This window comes from Bufo gargarizans, chromosome 3, assembly GCF_014858855.1.
Source record: "Bufo gargarizans isolate SCDJY-AF-19 chromosome 3, ASM1485885v1, whole genome shotgun sequence".
NCBI lineage: Eukaryota > Metazoa > Chordata > Amphibia > Anura > Bufonidae > Bufo > Bufo gargarizans.
In genome coordinates, this window is record NC_058082.1 from 554228590 (window position 1) to 554248947 (window position 20358).

The window sequence follows — 20358 nt, forward strand, 5'->3', positions numbered from 1 at the left end:
GATTAGGAAGCCGCTTAATCTTGGAGGGGCGGAGAGTTAAACTGTCTGTTTCTGATTGGTCGGGAGTGACACTCGTTTTTTGGGATTCGTGCGACACTGGTTGCCTGCTGATGGTTCATTTACATACAGCGACATCACGTGTCCAGGCCCGTGTCTCCGAGCTGCGTCACTAGCCGGCTTTGAAGCTTCTGGGTGTTTCTGACGAGTCATTGGTTTAATGGCACATCGATCATTGACAGTCCCGCCCACTTACGTACCCAGCAGGTTAGTGTGTCCCAGACTGTTCCTGTGTTGTTGTTTTTTATTACGCTCTACGCATTTCTAATTTTCGGAGACTTATTTATTTATTTACTGCCCCGTAAACTGAAATGACCCCTTGGGATGACGGACAGCCGAACGGACCAATGGGAGGCTTTCGTTCCAGTGACGCAGCGAGGACGGTCAGCCTATGGAATAGTGCGGCTGACAGGAGCAGCGGGGAGGTGGGAGAGCAGTCTGGAGCCCCGGCAGGTGGATGAGGTCAGGAGAGCGGAGAGGATGTGCGGCCGAGCAGCAGGACTCCCCCTAGCGGCCGACCCCCGGCAGGACACTGTCTAAATGAGCCAAATATTTCCCGCGCTTTTATCCTGACAGGAATTTTTTGGGGGGGGAATGGTCCAGATTTCCCACTATGTGTGATCTGGAGGTTTCTACCAGAGAAAACCCTGTTATTTCATGAAACTTTATGATATTAATAAAAAGGACAATTCACAGGTCATGTGGTGGTAGTTAGTGGAACGCTACGTCTCATTCGAGGCCCCCCATTCTGTGATTGCTGGGGGACCCCATTATCAAGTATAAACCCTTCTGCTCCTGCGGAACGCGCCCCCAAACAACGGGACCGCCATGTAAGCCCTGCCCATTTTTATAGTCCCTACAAATTCAGGACTGTTGGCAACGATGGGTCCCAGCGAGTGATGAGCGAATGGCGACTTCATTCAAAGAGCCAGACGTCTCACCTCGTCCTGTCAATCTCACCTCTGCGCAAGCGCAGAGGATCTGTAGCAGCCACCTCAGCAGTGCGGATGCCAACCGTGCATGCGCCGCTCGCGCTTAGGTACACAGAGGTCTTCTGGCGCATGCACAGAGGTAGAGCAGACCTCTACCTCTGCCTACTACCACAGTCAGATCTCTACTGCTGCCTGCCACCATAACCCGACCTCCACTGCTTCCTGTCACCATGACCCAACCTCCACTGCTGCCTGCTACCTTGACCAGACCTCCACTGCTGCTTGCCGCCACAACCAGACCTCCACTGCTGCCTGCCGCCACAACCAGACCTCCACTGCTGCTTGCCACCACTACTAGACCTGCACTGCTGCTTGCCACCATGACTCAACCTCCACTGCTGCCTGCCACCATGACCAGACTTCCACTGCTGCCTGCCACTACAACTAGATGTCCACTGCTGCCTGCCACCACAACCAGATATCCACTGCTGCCTGCCACCAGGACCAGACCTCTACTGCTCCCTACTGCCATGACCAGACCTCCACTGCCTAGCACTACGACCAGACCTTCACTGCTGCCTGCCACTACAACCATACCATCCTGTTCAGTTCTTACTGTGTTGAATTTTGTACGCTCTACTGCTCTGTTCCCTGATTTACAGATTTAGTGCTTCTAGAAAAGTAAGGATTCAGTCTTATCTGCTGTCAAAAAAAGTTAAAATTTTTCAAAATTTGCTATTTTTGCATAGAAGACAGTTCTAGATCACACTAGTAATGATTTCCTGCATTTAGGTATTGGCGTTTATGGATTCGGAATAAAGATCGTATGGGAAGAGGAAATTAAAGTATTCCCATCTGAGACATTGATGTCAGATAGGTGCGGGTCCCATCTCTGTGACCTGCTCCTTGCTCTGTGACCCACACCTATCCGGCATTAATGGCATAACCTAATGATATGCCACCAATGTCTGAGACTTGAGTAGCCCGTTTTTGCAAAATTGAATTTTTGTGCAATGGCCACCAATATGACCAGTCTGCATGTTGTGTGAAGTCAAAAACATTATTAAAAAGTAAAAACATAGTGGGAAGTAAGGGAAATGATGTCACAGCAGAACTGTGCTAGCAGATTTCACAGAAGTGATATGCCCCTTGCTTATGAGTGAAATGCATCTAGCTGTGCAGCTGAAACAGGGAATAATATAGCTAAGGAGAACATATTGGGGAAGCCCAAAAAAGACCTGTTCCTTCAGTTATGATTGTACAAAGAAGCAAAGACAATTTTTTTTTTACTCAGGTACGCTTTAATATTTTGTAGATTTTAAAAAAAAAATATTTATTTTTTTTTTTGTGCAAAATTAGAATTTTTGTGCAGTGGCCACCAGTATGACCAGTCTGCATATTGTGTGAAAGTCAGAAATATATTTAAAAAAATTCAGATGGGTGTACAGCCAATAGATGTAGTGGGCAGTATATACTCTGGTGAAAATTGTCCAATGTGTACACTAAATCATGCCTTATCATTCTTTGCAGTTAGAAATATAAGCAGCAATATTTTAGTAAATGACAATTCAATTCAGATTCTACTTTATTTTTATTTTTTGGGATCCAGAATTTTCCCTTATCATTATAAACCTATTCAGATTTTTTACAATTTTTTGCTGTTTCTTTATGACATTTTTTTATTAAAAAACAGACACTTAAACTTTTAAGCAGTTCTGTTAGTCATTCCGAGTCTTCGCCTGGAAGGTTTCTGGGTTTTCCATCAGAAGATAATCATACATTTGAGAGATAATTGTGTGTCAGAAAGAAAGTGAAAGGATGTTCTTTGAGCCTCGGTAAGGATATTGGTCTAATTGGCGTCCTTCAGATGAAAAAGGGTTGCTCTGTGACTTCCTGCAGTGGGTCACACTCATAACGGCAGACTTTGAGTTATTGGAAGTGCAATTTTACTCAATCAGGAAAGAAAAAAAAATTGTCAAAATGTGTTCATATCCAGGTGTAGATGTTGTGGCTTAACTATTGGACCCGGGTCCCTACACAGAAGGCCACAATGCCTCATCAGATAGAGGCGGCAGTTCCATCACGCCGCTGTGATAAAATATACCTTTTTTTTGTTGTTGTACAGATTCACTTTCTTTTGATGTTTCAGAGAGTTTTCCTTGTGTGAATATTTTTGCAATACACACACCTGGGTGCTTGTCTTGTTTCTTTTCAATGCAGGGTAGGACTGCTTGTTTCCGATAACTGTTCTGTGGGAATGAGGTGTTGATCACCTGATGAAAGAGCAACTGGGTCAGCCAAAACGACGATTTCTGGCTAGCGGATTGTGCCGTGTATACAGCGATCTGCCACCTAGAAACATTGATCCAGGAACAAATCCAGGAAACAGGCAGAAAGTCAGTACCTGGGCAGACAACAGAACAGACACATTAGCAGCATAATAGTAGGCTATGAAAACCTATTGCTCAGACACCTTTACACTGGAGAAGGTGCCTAAATTACCCGAATGGGGACAATTAGGGTGCATACTGGTTCTTTAAGAGCTGAAGGGACTGTGTGTGCGTTCTACGGGCGGAGAAAGATAAGCAAGCAGAGGGACAGAACAGGTCCGACAGGCTGACATAACAGAGGAAGGCGGCTCAGCCAAGTACCGGGCGACCAGGTCAGGTGACCAGAATAGTAAAGGCCGGGGGTCACAACTGCAGCATTTTCAGTAGTATATAGTAGTTGCCATTATTAAGTTTTCTCTTGCATTAATTCATTTGCAGTTTGATCTACTTTATAACAAGTAATGCAGTTTTACTTTTTGTATATTCTTAGTTTTAATTAAAAACACACAATCTTACATTACAATCAAACGGTTTGGAAAATTTGAAAAGTTTAGCCCTACTTATTTTTGTAATTCTTACAGTGCACAATATATAAACACCAAAATCTAGCTCCAGATGCAGCAAAATTGCCAAACCACTATAAGCGAAGCCAGAAAGCGCCCTGACATCAAAGCACAATAACAAGAGACACTTGTATGAAATGAAACAAACAAATATTTTTATTGAAACAAAGACGCAGAACATGACATCAAGCTATGGGAACTGTTAGTGGTTGCGTTTCAAGTGGCCGGTACACACCATCGCCATACGTCTTACATGTCACGTAGTTGTAGCGCTTCAAAGTGAGAAGTTTAGAATTTCGCACGTCTCGGACCAGGCTCATGAATTGGCAGAAGCGGCGGTTATCTCCAGAATACAGCACTGTATTCTCTCCTAAGAAGATGAGATCAAAAACTGGTACCACAACCTTCAAATGTAATGACGTGTCTCTAAAAAACAAAGATTACAATTGTCCAGGCTATGGTATGTGAAATCTGGACAACGAAAGAGGGACGTGTCTTTGAACTTCGGTTTTGGCAACGTTTTTTGAAAAGCTCGTGAATTGCAGAGAAAGCCAACAAGTGGATCCTTGACCAAATCAATCCCATTGTTCCACTTCAAGCAAAAATGACCACTGAAGACCACAGAGGTTTAGTGTAGAGACTATCGACTCTTCAACTAGAATATGTTCAATGAGTCTCATACTTTCTGCATGTCCAACAACCTTCCCGAGTTGGAGACATCTTCAAGGTTCTGAGAAAATCCACTAAAATGAACTCGATCGTGAACGCTTTTCATTAGGAAATCGCCTGCAGATTTCACTTGAGGTTCCAGTGCTGCCCAGTCTATACTGAGATCACCTGTACCATTAGCAAAATCTATGCTGGGAGAAACGAATGCAAGGTCACAGGATGGATTGTGACAACCCAGCTGATTGAAAATGGCAAGTCTGTTTGGAAGAGCTGGGAGGGAGGAGAACAAAGAGCAACGTGATAGATGAAAACACAGAATTCATGAAGATCCTAAGAAACTTGTCATGGACTTGAATGCATATAATATTAAGAGAATGTTGGTGGCCCTGATTCATAGGTTTTATATCATAGGTCCTGGACCCTTGTAACAATACAGGGAGTGCAGAATTATTAGGCAAGTTGTATTTTTGAGGATTAATTTTATTATTGAACAACAACCATGTTCTCAATGAACCCAAAAAACTCATTAATATCAAAGCTGAATATTTTTGGAAGTAGTTTTTAGTTTGTTTTTAGTTTTAGCTATTTTAGGGGGATATCTGTGTGTGCAGGTGACTATTACTGTACATAATTATTAGGCAACTTAACAAAAAACAAATATATACCCATTTCAATTATTTATTTTTACCAGTGAAACCAATATAACATCTCAACATTCACAAATATACATTTCTGACATTCAAAAACAAAACAAAAACAAATCAGTGACCAATATAGCCACCTTTCTTTGCAAGGACACTCAAAAGCCTGCCATCCATGGATTCTGTCAGTGTTTTGATCTGTTCACCATCAACATTGCGTGCAGCAGCAACCACAGCCTCCCAGACACTGTTCAGAGAGGTGTACTGTTTTCCCTCCTTGTAAATCTCACATTTGATGATGGACCACAGGTTCTCAATGGGGTTCAGATCAGGTGAACAAGGAGGCCATGTCATTAGATTTTCTTCTTTTATACCCTTTCTTGCCAGCCACGCTGTGGAGTACTTGGACGCGTGTGATGGAGCATTGTCCTGCATGAAAATCATGTTTTTCTTACCTTGCAGACTTCTTTCTGTACCACTGCTTGAAGAAGGTGTCTTCCAGAAACTGGCAGTAGGACTGGGAGTTGAGCTTGACTCCATCCTCAACCCAAAAAGGCCCCACAAGCTCATCTTTGATGATACCAGCCCAAACCAGTACTCCACCTCCACCTTGCTGGCGTCTGAGTCGGACTGGAGCTCTCTTCCCTTTACCAATCCAGCCATCTGGCCCATCAAGACTCACTCTCATTTCATCAGTCCATAAAACCTTAGAAAAATCAGTCTTGAGATATTTCTTGGCCCAGTCTTGACGTTTCAGCTTGTGTGTCTTGTTCAGTGGTGGTCGTCTTTCAGCCTTTCTTACCTTGGCCATGTCTCTGAGTATTGCACACCTTGTGCTTTTGGGCACTCCAGTGATGTTGCAGCTCTGAAATATGGCCAAACTGGTGGCAAGTGGCATCTTGGCAGCTGCACGCTTGACTTTTCTCAGTTCATGGGCAGTTATTTTGCGCCTTGGTTTTTCCACACGCTTCTTGCGACCCTGTTGACTATTTTGAATGAAACGCTTGATTGTTCGATGATCACGCTTCAGAAGCTTTGCAATTTTAAGAGTGCTGCATCCCTCTGCAAGATATCTCACTATTTTTGACTTTTCTGAGCCTGTCAAGTCCTTCTTTTGACCCATTTTGCCAAAGGAAAGGAAGTTGCCTAATAATTATGCACACCTGATATAGGGTGTTGATGTCATTAGACCACACCCCTTCTCATTACAGAGATGCACATCACCTAATATGCTTAATTGGTAGTAGGCTTTCGAGCCTATACAGCTTGGAGTAAGACAACATGCATAAAGAGGATGATGTGGTGAAAATACTCATTTGCCTAATAATTCTGCACGTAGTGTATATTTGACTACTATACTGTAGATTCATCATCTTAGAAAAAATTTTTGTAAAAAGTTGCAAAGAACTTAAATACCTTTCGGTTCTTTCTGTAAATCCCACAGAGTTGTATGTCTAACCTCTGCTCCATATAAGCTCCTTCTTGCCACGCTTCTACTAGTTATCATGCTGGTCGCCCAGTAATCCAACTTTTATCCACATCAGAAAGCAGAGATCTTGAAAATTGTGAGAAAACACAAAATGAACATTAGAAGAACCTCAAGATAATTAATCTTTATGATGTCAGAGCTAATCAACATTTTTGGGTTTGGTGGTATCCATGCTGGATGTCTCCCTGCGCTGGACAGAAAAAAAAACTACATTCTTAAAAAATGGCCATACACAACTGGTATCTGGGAACTAAGCCTAAGACTTTAAAGCAGACTACTAGAAATGAATCCAGTTCCAAAAGAAATGTCAGACTTGTCTGATGCAACCCTAGTCTGGATAAAAAAGCTCCAGAAACTAATGCATGGTCTTTAAACAAGTATGCATGGGTCTCAACAAAGCTACGTGTTTTGAGGTACTTTTCACTTCTTCAGGTCAATTCGAGGCATATGGATCAAGTGAAAACGGGATTCTTTGAACTTCTTCAGGTCTACAAAGATGTATACGTCTATTTTCGACATGAAGTAGAAGTACAGACCTGCTTTGTTTTGTGAGGCAATCAGTAAAGCTTTAAACATCTAGAAGAATTTCTAGAGCTTCTTTATCCATATGAAGAGGTTTGTGCCAGGTGAATGCCTTTTTTCTTTTCAATGTAGATTCCTGTCTAGTCTTCTGATTCTCAAGATCCCAGAAGAGGAGAGCACTCACGGTCAATCACTGGCAACATCCTCATTAAATATATGCTCTAATATATGGTCACACAACACCTAAAGGTGAGAGATCCCGACACTGATTTCATACTGCATGCCTTGTAGGTCTCCACCCTGTGTAGTATCTTTCTGTTAATATTTAGGCATACGCCAATGAGGATAGCAAGAATGATATGTTTGATGAAAGTCCTGTACCAGACCTGTTTTTTCTTCACTGCATGTGAGTGAAGCTGCTCAAGAACCTCTGACAGATTCATAACTGCAGACGGTGTAGCTTCACTAGAGCCCTTCTAGGACCTTCCACCCAGTAATTTAAACAGGTGGCTATTGCACTGTGCCTGCCGAGAGAGGAGATGAGGGTGAGTGATCGCCATGTCCTGCCCAAGAGACTGAAGCACCACAGCCCCTCAATCAAGATCTTGCATTAGACAAACACAGATTAAAACAGCAGGAGAAGTCTATAGCAAATGGATACATTTTGAATAAAAAAAGACTTCAGCACCAAGATGTTCTGCAGCAGAACTGTATTTACTAACATTACATCCTGGAAATATTCCAACTGTGGCCAATTTAATAGAAAGCTGGTTCTGTTTCATGGTATGACAGAAGACTGTAGGAAGCCCATATAATCACAGGGTAGACAGCACATGCAGAGGTCACCTAGAACCCAAATGCCCAGCTGCTATAAGAGCGCAGTGATAGCCACTGTCATTGAGAACTCCCTATACCCCCTTCCCAAATATAGGTCCACCATAATGCAAGGAGAAACCTATCCTAGATCATACGCACTAAGGTTCCAAAATATTCTCCAGCGCGTAGAATGCCGAGGAGCAGTCCGTGTGTTTCTCCATCCGGCGTGCTGTAACCGAGTGCTGCTCTGATCACTGCAGTTTCTATCATTGCTGTCGCCATTATAAAATCACAGAATTGTCCAATGCTGATTTCCGTCTCTTACAAATCTATTTAGATCGTGGTCTCGTGAACCCTGCAGGGCAGAAGAAAGTGTCCTTCATTTGTTATCTTGACTATTGTTAATTTATCTTGTAGGGAAGAGGATCCTGGGTCGTTTTTTTATGCTTCTGATGCCTGTAAAAGAACCAGAACAGACTTGGATTAAGAAAGTCCATTACACCGGCCAACTGCACCCCTATTAATCTGCGTCTAAATATAATAAACAATATGGATCGATGCATGAAGTGTAATTCAGTAACCTCAATCCCCATGGCTCATGTTTTATTAATAGGACAAAACACTCTCCTATTTAGTGCGGACCTACGTTCATCAAGAGATTTATTGTTCAGGAATAGAATTCTAGAACTACAGTGAAGATTGACATTTATACAGTAACTACGCAGTTAGGCTCAGGTTGTGTAGTAGTTCTCTATGGGCACTGTGTTGGCTCTCATTAGTAGATGCCACAAGGGATCTCTTATCCAAGAAGTCAGAACAGGCGACTTGAATATAAGAGGCAACAAGTGTTTAGTCTATTCATAGTAAATTGAGGATGGAGGGGAACCAGCACCAACATGTTCTTATGTTGCCAGGACTTAGTTTTCTAAAGATGCTGCTGTCACCTCCGCCAATTTCTGCATTATGTAGTTAATAACGGAGGTGCATGCACGCTTTGTGGTGGAAGCCGAGGACTGTGCACCTCACTTTACTGCACATGCACAATGAAGCGAGGTGTACTGTCTTAGACTGCATCTACACCCGAAGCAGCCAGGCTCACCTCCCAAACTCACCTCGAGTAAGATGAAGCCGAGGATGGTTCACCTTGTATCACTATGAATACACAAAAGAGAGGGCTGCATTTCAGAAAATATAGTTTGGAATTTGGTCAGGATTAATCTATCTCCTACCAATTTAATATTTATCAGCTATATGCCTCTATCTATATCTATTGTAGGAAGGAACAAGGGGTCGTCATTGATGGTCAGTACGTGTCACTGAGGTTCCTGGCCTCGGTAAGGTAAGAGCCGGTTTTTCTCAAAGTGTCAGTTTTGCGGATTGAAGTCTGACACTTCAGCTGTTTTAGTATGGCTGCAAAGCTAACCCGGGACAGCTCCTATTGGGAGTAGTCAAAGTAATGGGTGGGTGGCTACACCCCACATTCCAGGCCGGGTCTTGGTTTGGGATATAAAACACAGGCAGCACTGTCAGGTGGGATGGATTACTCCTCTCTGACAGTGGAGCGCTGCCAGTCTCTGTTGGGGCCTGGGAGTTTGGGCCGGGATTAAGGCCTGCTACCTTGTTTGTGTGAAAGCAGGTGGATTCTGCTTTATACAAGGACTTCTGCGTTACTGCCTGGTGTAAATGAACACCAGAATCAATTGTTTTTTCTGGAAACTGATATTTTTTTTTTTTTTTTTGTCACTTAATGTGTGAATAAACACTGAACTGTTTAAGTTAAAGACTTTGTTATTGCCTCTATACTGCGTCCGATAACCTGTCTACCAGAGCGAATCCCCACTCTATCTATCTATCTATCTATCTATCGCCTGTATATATACAGTGCCTTGAAAAGGAATTCATACATACACTTGAACTTTTCCAAATTTTTTCACGTTACACCCACAAACTTAAATGTATTTTATTGGGATTTTATATGATTTACCAACACAAAGTAGTATGTGTGAAGTTAAAAGAAAATTATACATGGTTTTCAATTTTTTTTAATAAATACAAATATGAAAAGTGTGGTGTGTATTTGTCTTCACCCCCCTGTACTGTGATACCCCTAAATATAAATTCTGTGTGACTAGTCGCCTGCAGAAATTACCTAATTAGTACATAGGGTCCACCTGTCTGAAATGTATTCTCAGTATAACTACAGCTGCTATGTGAAGGCCTCAGAGGTTTGTTAGAGAACATTAGTAATCAAACAGCATCATGAAAACCAAGGAACACACCAGACAGGTCAGGGATAAAGTTGTTGAGAAGTGTAAAGCAGAGTTAGGTTATAAAAAATATCCTAAGCTCTGAAAATCTCAGGGAGCATTGTTCAATCCATCATCAGAAAATGGAAGGACTATGGTACAACTGCATACCTACCAAGACACGGCCGTCCACCTAAACTGACAGCCCAGGCAAATCGAGCACTAATTAGAGAAGCAACCGAGAGGCCTATGGTCACTCTGGAGGAGCTGCAGAGCTCAGGTGGCTGAATCTGTCCACAGGACAACTATTAGTCATGTACTCCACGTGGCAAGAAGGAAGATTTTTGAAAGCAGTCATAAGATGTCCCATTTGCAGTTTGCCACAAGCCATGTAGAGGACACAGAAAACATCTGGAAGAAAGGGCTCTGGCCAGATGAGACCAGTGAAAAAGTGGAACTTTTTGGCCTAAATGCAAAACACTATGTGTGAGAAAACTGACACTGAACATATCATCCTCACTGTAAGACATGGTGGTGGCAGCATCATGCTGTGGGGAGGCTTTTCTACAGCAGGGACAGGGAAGCTGGTCAGAGGTGATGGGAAGATGGATGGAGCTAAATACAGGGCAATCCTGGAGGAAAACCTAGTAGAGGCTGCAAGAGACTTGAGACCGGGGCTGAGGTTCACCTTCCAGCAGGACAACTACCCTAAACATTCTGCCAGAGCTACAATGGAAGGCTTTAGATCAAAGCATATTTAAAGGGAACCTGTCACCTGGATTTTGGGTATAGAGCTGAGGACATGGGTTGCTAGATGGCCGCTAGCACATCCACAATACCCAGTCCCCATAGCTATGTGTGCTTTTATTGTGTAAAAAAACTGATTTGATACATATGCAAATTAACCTGAGATAAGTCAGAGCTTGAAAATATGACTCTTCTCTGGTCACACAAGTAAGATATGACTCTTTTATGTTAATTTGCATATGTATCAAATTGGGTTTTTTACACAATAAAAGCACACAGAGCTACGGGGACTGGATATTGCGGATGTGCTAGCGGCCATCTAGCAACCCATGTCCTCAGCTCTATACACAAAATCTCTGTGACAGGTTCCCTTTAAAGCATATTCATGTGTTAGAATGGCCCAGTCACAGTCCAGACCTAAATCCCATTGGCAAGATTTGAAAATTTAGGTTCGAAGACAATCTCCATCCAATCAGACTGAGCGCAAGTTCTTCTGCAAAGAAGAATGACCCAAAGATTCAGCCTCTAGATGTGCAAATCTGGTAGAGACATAACCCCAAAAGACTGCAGCTGTAATTGGTGAAAGGTGGTCCTACAAAGTATACAAATTCAATACTCACTTTCCAAATTTTGGGGTGGGTCTATCACATAAAATCTCAATAAAATACATTTAAGTTTGTGAGTGTAACATGAAAAAATGTGGAAAAGTTCTAGGGGTATGAATACCTTTTCATGGCACTGTATATATAAATTATCTATTATCTCCTATTACATACCTAGCTATTTGATATCTTTTTCTCCATATCTATCTCATATCTATCTATGTATCTTATATCTATCTATCTATCTATCTATCTATCTCAGATCTATCTATCTATCTCTTACCTTTCCATATTTATCTATTACTGTGTTATCTGTATATATCTCCTACTGATTAACCTATATATTTATCTGAAATAGTAAAACACTTTTGATTTGGCATCTGATAATTCAGAAATTCTGTTAATCCAGATCTCTCGTACAGCACAATCCCAAAACCGAAGAATTAAAATGAAATATTCTAATTAAAAAAAACAACACCATATTACAGTAACATATTTTGTGTGAGCATTATATTTTGAACTCTCTCCACCATTTTTATACATGTTCCATACTGGCATCTGATAATGCAGAATATCTGATAACCGGTTAATATCTAGTCAAATTGATACAGTGTTACAGAAATGTTACCGTATAGCTGTAGCTTTCAATGCAATGTGTCTGCATTAAGCGAGCAACGTCTTGCGTTGTCGCTGTAGAATACGCTTCTTGCCAGTAAAATTTTGAGGCATACATTGCAGTAAATATATAGAACGCCCACACACCCACAACCCCTTTACAGTTTACACTTGAGAGAGACGCTTTTACACACAACAAACAGATGTGCCGAATGAATCCTCCTACTGTCTTTTCGCTGTCAGTAGTATACGCGAGCTATGATATAGAGACTCGTCTGTGGGGGGAAAAAGGCTTCATACTCCAGGTGGAAATAAAACTGGGCACAAGCAGCGAGTGAGGATTGTGGTATCATCATGTGCCAGGAAAAAAAAAAAAAAAAAAACATAAACTACAAACTAAAAATGAAAAAATAAAATAAAAAATAACGAAAACCGCCACCTGTTATGCTTGTGCTATCAACGTTGGCTAATTTTCACATTTCCGTTAACATGGACATTCTAAGCAGATGTTTTTGATTAAGCCATGAATTTTTTTTTGTTAATGGAACTAATGTGAGTGCTTGATGTGTCGGGGTGGGGATGATTGGATCTGAAAAGTACCATCGTTATAGTAACATAGTCATATGTTGCAGTAGAAACTGAACTTGTCAAGGGCTGTGACGAAACAATTATTTTCACTAAATGATTTATTTTACTTTGTATCTGTTTGTGCTTTTTGCATTTTGACAGCTTCTGTAAATGACATAGTCAGGGGAGTACATACAAATCATTTGGCCCCACAGCAAGATTCTGAATTGAGCCCCCCATGTCCGAATGCGCCTGTTTCGGCACTACAGTGATTTTCGCTGTTGTGCGCCTATGACAGAGCAGAACAGCGAATGTCACTAGCGCAGATGTGAGCAATGCCTATTATACACCTCAGCTACTGCAGAACATCACAATTTTTTTTTCAAGTCATCATTGGTCTCCACTTGTGTCAAGAGATGCGTGAAAGTTTAGATCAGTGGCGGATCGGACTAGCGTAGGAATGGCAGTGGATCGGTGAGGTATGGGATTTTTTTCCATTTATTTTTTTATGCAGGGGAAGTATTTCTTCTTGTACAGATCACCTAGTAGGCATAAGGAGTCTAAGGCTACTTTTACACTTGCGTTGTTGGATTCCGGCAGGCAGTTCAGATCCGGCAATCAGCATGCAAACATCTCAAAAATGCATTGCATTACTGGATCCGTCTCTCCGGTTGTCATCCAGAAAAACAGATCCGGTATTTAGCTTTTTCACATGCACAGACCGCAAAACCGGATCCGTTTTTCCGGAACACTTGGGGCCGGATCCGGCATGAATGCATTTTAATGGAAAATAATGGCAGATCCGGCATTCCGGAATTTTGGTGCGGTATTTTCTTCGTCCAAAAACCGTACAGTGACTGAACTGAAGACATTCTGATGCATCCTGAACGGATTGCTTTCCAATCAGAATGCATCAGGATAAAACTGATCAGGTTTTTTTGACCGTATTGAGCCCCGAGGACGGAACTCAATACCGGAAAAGAAAAACGCAAGTGTGAAAGTTACCCTTATTCTGAGGATAGGCCATCAATATCTGGAAAACAGCAGGCCCCTTTAAAAGGAACGCGACATCAGGAAGTTGTTAAAATTATGTTTTTATGTTTAACATATTTATAAAGAATTTTTTATGTTTTTTTTTATTCTTCATGTCAATATCTGTATTTAAACAAAAACCATAAAATCTTGCACTTTTCGCACTGGCCACTAAGCCTAATAATAGTCACCACTTCTTGGTCTGCAAAGATCACTTTCCTGCAGTTATCTGCTTATCTGTCATTATAATCCTGCCTGTAATGGTACCACCTCTGTGTATGGATAAGGCGGGATCCACCAGTCACTATAGGTGACTGTCAGAGCTTATCTATTCTTTCCTTGTACAGTGACCTCTGCACAGGTCACAGAGCGTGCCTAGAAGACTCTCCCATAGGAGTCAATGAGGTCCCCTCCTGACCATTGTGTCTATGGTCCATGGTGACTGCTGTAAAGCAATTTTAGGCAAGATTATCACCTCCATAATCATGTTCAGGAAATAGAATAAAAAAAATTCTGCAATCAAAAAATAAAAACAGGATACGTGTTGCTATCTGGTTTTAACCGGCAGATAACATTTTTGGTGACACATTTCCTTTAAGGGGTTAAACAACCAGAATAGTCTCTAGTTATTCAGGATGTCTAGTTATACCAGGTCATCTCTAGCTCTCCTGCAGGGTGCCAGGTGGACGTCCTGAGCCGGGGGCATCCATGCAGTGTACTTGTATGGTGATGAGTGTGAACTACCTACAGCGCTGTGCATGTACAGTGCACATCGGGAAGGGGTTAAATTATCTCACCATACCTGTGGAGTGCGCGGGCTCCTGTTGATGTCCTATCCTAGCCGTCTTTTCTTTAGTTAAGCAGATGCCTCCCCACCTCTGTTCCCTTCTCTCCCTTACAGCAGTCTTATAGACAGAAAGAAACTGCAGCTGCATCTCCCCCCTGCCCCTCCTTGTCTGTTTGCCCTGTTACAATATCCTACAGGCAGAGAAAAATGTGATATCAGATTATCTACTAATAAGATATATTAGAGAGCTTCATACATCCACATCTACTATTGAATCCCTTTTAAATTCTCTAAAACCTTGGATTGCAGCCAGAGGTGAGCGCTCTGCGGTTCCGTGTGTTTCTGCATATAGAGGAGGAACGTGTTTTGTGTAGGATGTATTTTCACAAAGCAGATTGCTAATGTTTACAGGAGAGATTTAACCTGAAAACGCTTTAAGGGAGAATGAAATGAACTCATGTTCATGAATACAAAGACGAAGATTTGATGGTCCCGCGCACGCCCTGCTCCTCTGTGACTAATACCTGCGGTATATAAAGGGGGTAGCATAAATATACTCAACCGGATTAGCTAAAGATGCTCTTTATCTAATGCAGACAGGGCAGAGCACTAATAATATGTCCACGCAGCTCTTTATGGTCTGTGTGACCCGTTGCATGCACTTTACATGTTGTGTGCGGTCTGCTGTGTCTGCAGCCATTGTCTAGTACCAACAAGTGAGATTAGACAGCCTTACCATGCAGTCAATGGGACCATCAAAATGCGTTTAGATACAATGCATGAGCAAAGAAACACATTTGGTTTTTAGGTCCATCATTAATTCCTTAGATATACAGGCAGACATCAATTCTAAAATTATTTTTTGCCTTCAAGTGCCACTAGGGGGAGCTCGGGAGCTACCTGTATGTGTAATATACATTGCACTCAGTAATACATTATGCCTCTAGTGGTGGCAGACAGGATTGCACCAGATAAGTTTATAGAAGAGATTTGGAAGATTTTTAGATAAAAAAAAGAAACAAACTTAAAACATACCCAAAGTGGCCAAATCAAATTTGATGCTGGGGACTAGACAGACAATGGTATATCACTGACAGTAGCAGGAGGGAAGAGTGTGCACCGGCAGGGGGAGAATGCTGCACACTGCTTACCTGCCATTTATTGGTCTTGGAAGGGTAAGAAGTTCTTATGGGTGGTTACAATGTTTTATGCTATTTCTACCATTGGCCCCCACTAGAATGCAAGCTCTTGTGGCCACAATTTACATAGGCAGGGATGGATTTGGCATTTCCGTGGCCTCAAGCAGAGTTATGTCAGGGGCCCCTTTCTCACAGGTAAGTTCTGCCCCATAACACTGTCGTTATTGTGCTCTCCCACAGTATAATGCCCCCTTATGTGCCCCAAAATGGAATAATGCCTTCTTATGTGCTCCTCACTCAATATGATGCCCCTTATGTGCCCCAACACAGAAAAATGCCTCCTTATATGATATGTCTCATATGTGCCCACAACACAATAATGCCTTGTATTTGTGCCCTTCACACAATATGATGCCCCATATTTGCCCACAACACAATAATGCCTTATATTTGTGCCCTTCACACAATATGATGCCCCATATTTGCCCACAACACAATAATGCCTTATATTTGTGCCCTTTACATAATATGATGCCCCATATGTGCCCACAACACAATAATGCCTTATATTTGTGCCCTTCACACAATATGATGCCCCCTATGTGCCCGCAACCCAATAATGCCCCCTAACGTTCCCCAACACAGAATAAGGCCTCTTTAAATGCCCCTCCCATGATATGATGCCTCTTATATGCCCATAACACAAAATGATGGCTCCTTATGTGCCCCTCACACACTATGATGCCCCCTATGTGCCTACAACCCAGCAATGCCCCCTTATGTGCCCCAACTGAGAATAATCCATCCTTGTGCCCCCAACATATTATGATGCCCCTTTATGCGCCTCAACACAAAATAATGGCGCATTATGTTGTCTCTCACACATTTTGACACCCCCTTATGCCCCCCAACACTACCTGGTGCCCCTTTCTTCTCCACACCTAGCCCACATTCCCATGACAAACAGCAGATCTCTCAGTGCAGATGTCCTCTGGTCTGTCCGGCACAGCCGGCCTGATGACTTCACTGCACCTGCCAGCGCCAGACCACCGGTCGCTGGGTGAATGGCGGAGCTTCCGGCTGCCTGCTTCATCATTGTATTCAGCTGTGTGCCGTTAGGAGGGCCATGGTGTCTGGAGGCCACATGTATTTGCATGGGCCATGTGGTTACCAAACTCACCCCTGCATGGTATGAAAAACGTTTCTGTGTAGTCCCCATGCATTCCGAATGGAAAGAGATCCGTTCAGGATGCATCAGGATGTCTTGCGTTCCGGCAGCATTCCGTTTTTTAAGACCGAACACAGAACTGCTGCAGTTTTGTGTCCAGTCATAAAAATTGAAAAAAAATGGATCTATCACTTAAAACAGTCTAGGAGCCTAAAAAAACGGATCCATCATCATTGACTTTCAATGTATTTAGTGAAAGATCCTCTTTTTTTTTATTTCACACAACCACATCCTAGCGGGACGGATACATCCTGATGTGCAAAATCAAAACGGATCCGTTTAATTCCGGTATTGAGATCCTCTGCCGGATTTCAATACCGGAGTTAACAACCCAAGTGTGAAAGTAGCCTAAGCAACACTGTATAAAAACACAAGTAAACATTTTATGTTTCTTTTTAATCAATAATGTTTCCATTTTATGTATTTTGACAGTGACTTGTGGATGGTTGAGAACTTGAAGGTGGAATATGAAGTTCGGTGAACACAGGTGCAGATTTCATGACGTTTCAGAAGTCACAGTCCAAGAATCCGGCTCTGTTCTCACCATGGATAGTCATAGTGCTCCATCTACTGGCGGGATCATGTAGTGCAGCATTTACATCCCTGAATTTCTACCAGTTGACATCTATGGGGGGTTACAGTGATATGGGTGCTCTAAAAAAATAATAAAAAATCCCGGAGACCATAGAAAGTGAGGTTAGGAGATGTTTGCGTTCAACCTGTTTCTGAGTTATTGTATTAATTTCTATAGCACCTATACAGGTGAAACTCAAAAATTTTATATCGTGCAAAAGTTCATTTATTTCAGTAATGCCACTTAAAATTAGAATTTTGTGAAAAGGTTGAATATTCTAGGCTCAAAGTGTCACACTCTAGTCAGCTAATTAGTCCATACCCCCTGAGCAAAGGGGACCTGAGATTGAGACTTTGGGGTTTCATAAGCTGTAAGCCATAATCATCCAAATTATAACAAATAAAGGCTTGAAATATCTCGCTTTGCCTGTAATGAATCTATCTCCTATATCATAACTTTGCACGATATTCTAATTTTTCAAGTTTCACCTGTATACAGGGAGTGCAGAATTATTAGGCAAGTTGTATTTTTGAGGATTAATTTTATTATTGAACAACAACCATGTTCTCAATGAACCCAAAAAACTCATTAATATCAAAGCTGAATATTTTTGGAAGTAGTTTTTAGTTTGTTTTTAGTTTTAGCTATTTTAGGGGGATATCTGTGTGTGCAGGTGACTATTACTGTACATAATTATTAGGCAACTTAACAAAAAACAAATATATACCCATTTCAATTATTTATTTTTACCAGTGAAACCAATATAACATCTCAACATTCACAAATATACATTTCTGACATTCAAAAACAAAACAAAAACAAATCAGTGACCAATATAGCCACCTTTCTTTGCAAGGACACTGAAAAGCCTGCCATCCATGGATTCTGTCAGTGTTTTGATCTGTTCACCATCAATATTGCGTGCAGCAGCAACCACAGCCTCCCAGACACTGTTCAGAGAGGTGGACTGTTTTCCCTCCTTGTAAATCTCACATTTGATGATGGACCACAGGTTCTCAATGGGGTTCAGATCAGGTGAACAAGGAGGCCATGTCATTAGATTTTCTTCTTTTATACCCTTTCTTGCCAGCCACGTTGTGGAGTACTTGGACGCGTGTGATGGAGCATTGTCCTGCATGAAAATCATGTTTTTCTTACCTTGCAGACTTCTTCCTGTACCACTGCTTGAAGAAGGTGTCTTCCAGAAACTGGCAGTAGGACTGGGAGTTGAGCTTGACTCCATCCTCAACCCAAAAAGGCCCCACAAGCTCATCTTTGATGATACCAGCCCAAACCAGTACTCCACCTCCACCTTGCTGGCGTCTGAGTCGGACTGGAGCTCTCTGCCCTTTACCAATCCAGCCACGGGCCCATCCATCTGGCCCATCAAGACTCACTCTCATTTCATCAGTCCATAAAACCTTAGAAAAATCAGTCTTGAGATATTTCTTGGCCCAGTCTTGACGTTTCAGCTTGTGTGTCTTGTTCAGTGGTGGTCGTCTTTCAGCCTTTCTTACCTTGGCCATGTCTCTGAGTATTGCACACCTTGTGCTTTTGGGCACTCCAGTGATGTTGCAGCTCTGAAATATGGCCAAACTGGTGGCAAGTGGCATCTTGGCAGCTGCACGCTTGACTTTTCTCAGTTCATGGGCAGTTATTTTGCGCCTTGGTTTTTCCACACGCTTCTTGCGACCCTGTTGACTATTTTGAATGAAACGCTTGATTGTTCGATGATCACGCTTCAGAAGCTTTGCAATTTTAAGAGTGCTGCATCCCTCTGCAAGATATCTCACTATTTTTGACTTTTCTGAGCCTGTCAAGTCCTTCTTTTGACCCATTTTGCCAAAGGAAAGGAAGTTGCCTAATAATTATGCACACCTGATATAGGGTGTTGATGTCATTAGACCACACCCCTTCTCATTACAGAGATGCACATCACCTAATATGCTTAATTGGTAGTAGGCTTTCGAGCCTATACAGCTTGGAGTAAGACAACATGCATAAAGAGGAGGATGTCGTCAAAATACTCATTTGCCTAATAATTCTGCACGTAGTGTATTCTGTAGCGCTGTATCACTCATATCAGTACCTGCCCCCCCTTGACATGTGTGTGCTGTAGCCTTAAGTGTGTAAATCCTTCCCGACATGGTGGGTCTATAAAGATGGTGCCCTCAGGAGTAGGGTTGCACCGGGTATCGAATTATCGATACCCAATTGATACTTTTGTACCGGTATCGATTCTATACTGGGATTTGACAATTACCGATACTGCACAGCCTAGTATCAGAGAACATAGCGCGCGTTGCTCTCAGCGCGCTCCATGTTCTCCTCCTGTGCTGCTGCTGCCAATAAGAAGAGAGACGGGAGGAAGAGGGGCTGTGGCCACTGCGCCACCAATGATGATAACTAACCCATTAATACAAATACAGGAGACGGTGTGGCACCTGAAGGGTTAACTGCTGCTGATCGCAGCGCCCTGTGTTTCTGCTGCCGGCACCCGCCTCCTGTATTTGTAGTAAAAGGTCCCTCATCTTCATTGGTGGAGCAATGCGCCCTCCCCCAACCCCCCCAGTATTATAATCATTGGTGGCAGTGGCCACAGTGTCCCCTCCCCGCCTCTTCATTGGTGGCAGTTGTGATCGGAGTCCCAGCAGTGTAATCGCGGGGCTCCGATCGGTTACCATGGCAGCCAGGACGCTACTGAAGCCCTCCATGGTAATCTCCCCGCTGCTGTGTGCACAAAGCCCAGGGCAGCAGGGAGAGTGTAAAGTCCAGAATAGTATATTTAAATCACCCCCTTTC

General features: G+C 42.5%; 1 long non-coding RNA gene across 1 annotated transcript; it reads left to right on the forward strand.

The window, feature by feature from the left end:
• The first annotated feature begins 80 nt into the window (after window positions 1-80).
• Window positions 81-17667, forward strand: LOC122932788. The gene is made up of 2 exons (XR_006388342.1): window positions 81-264; window positions 17415-17667. It is a non-coding gene; the product is annotated as an uncharacterized LOC122932788 (long non-coding RNA).
• The last annotated feature ends 2691 nt before the right edge of the window (window positions 17668-20358 follow it).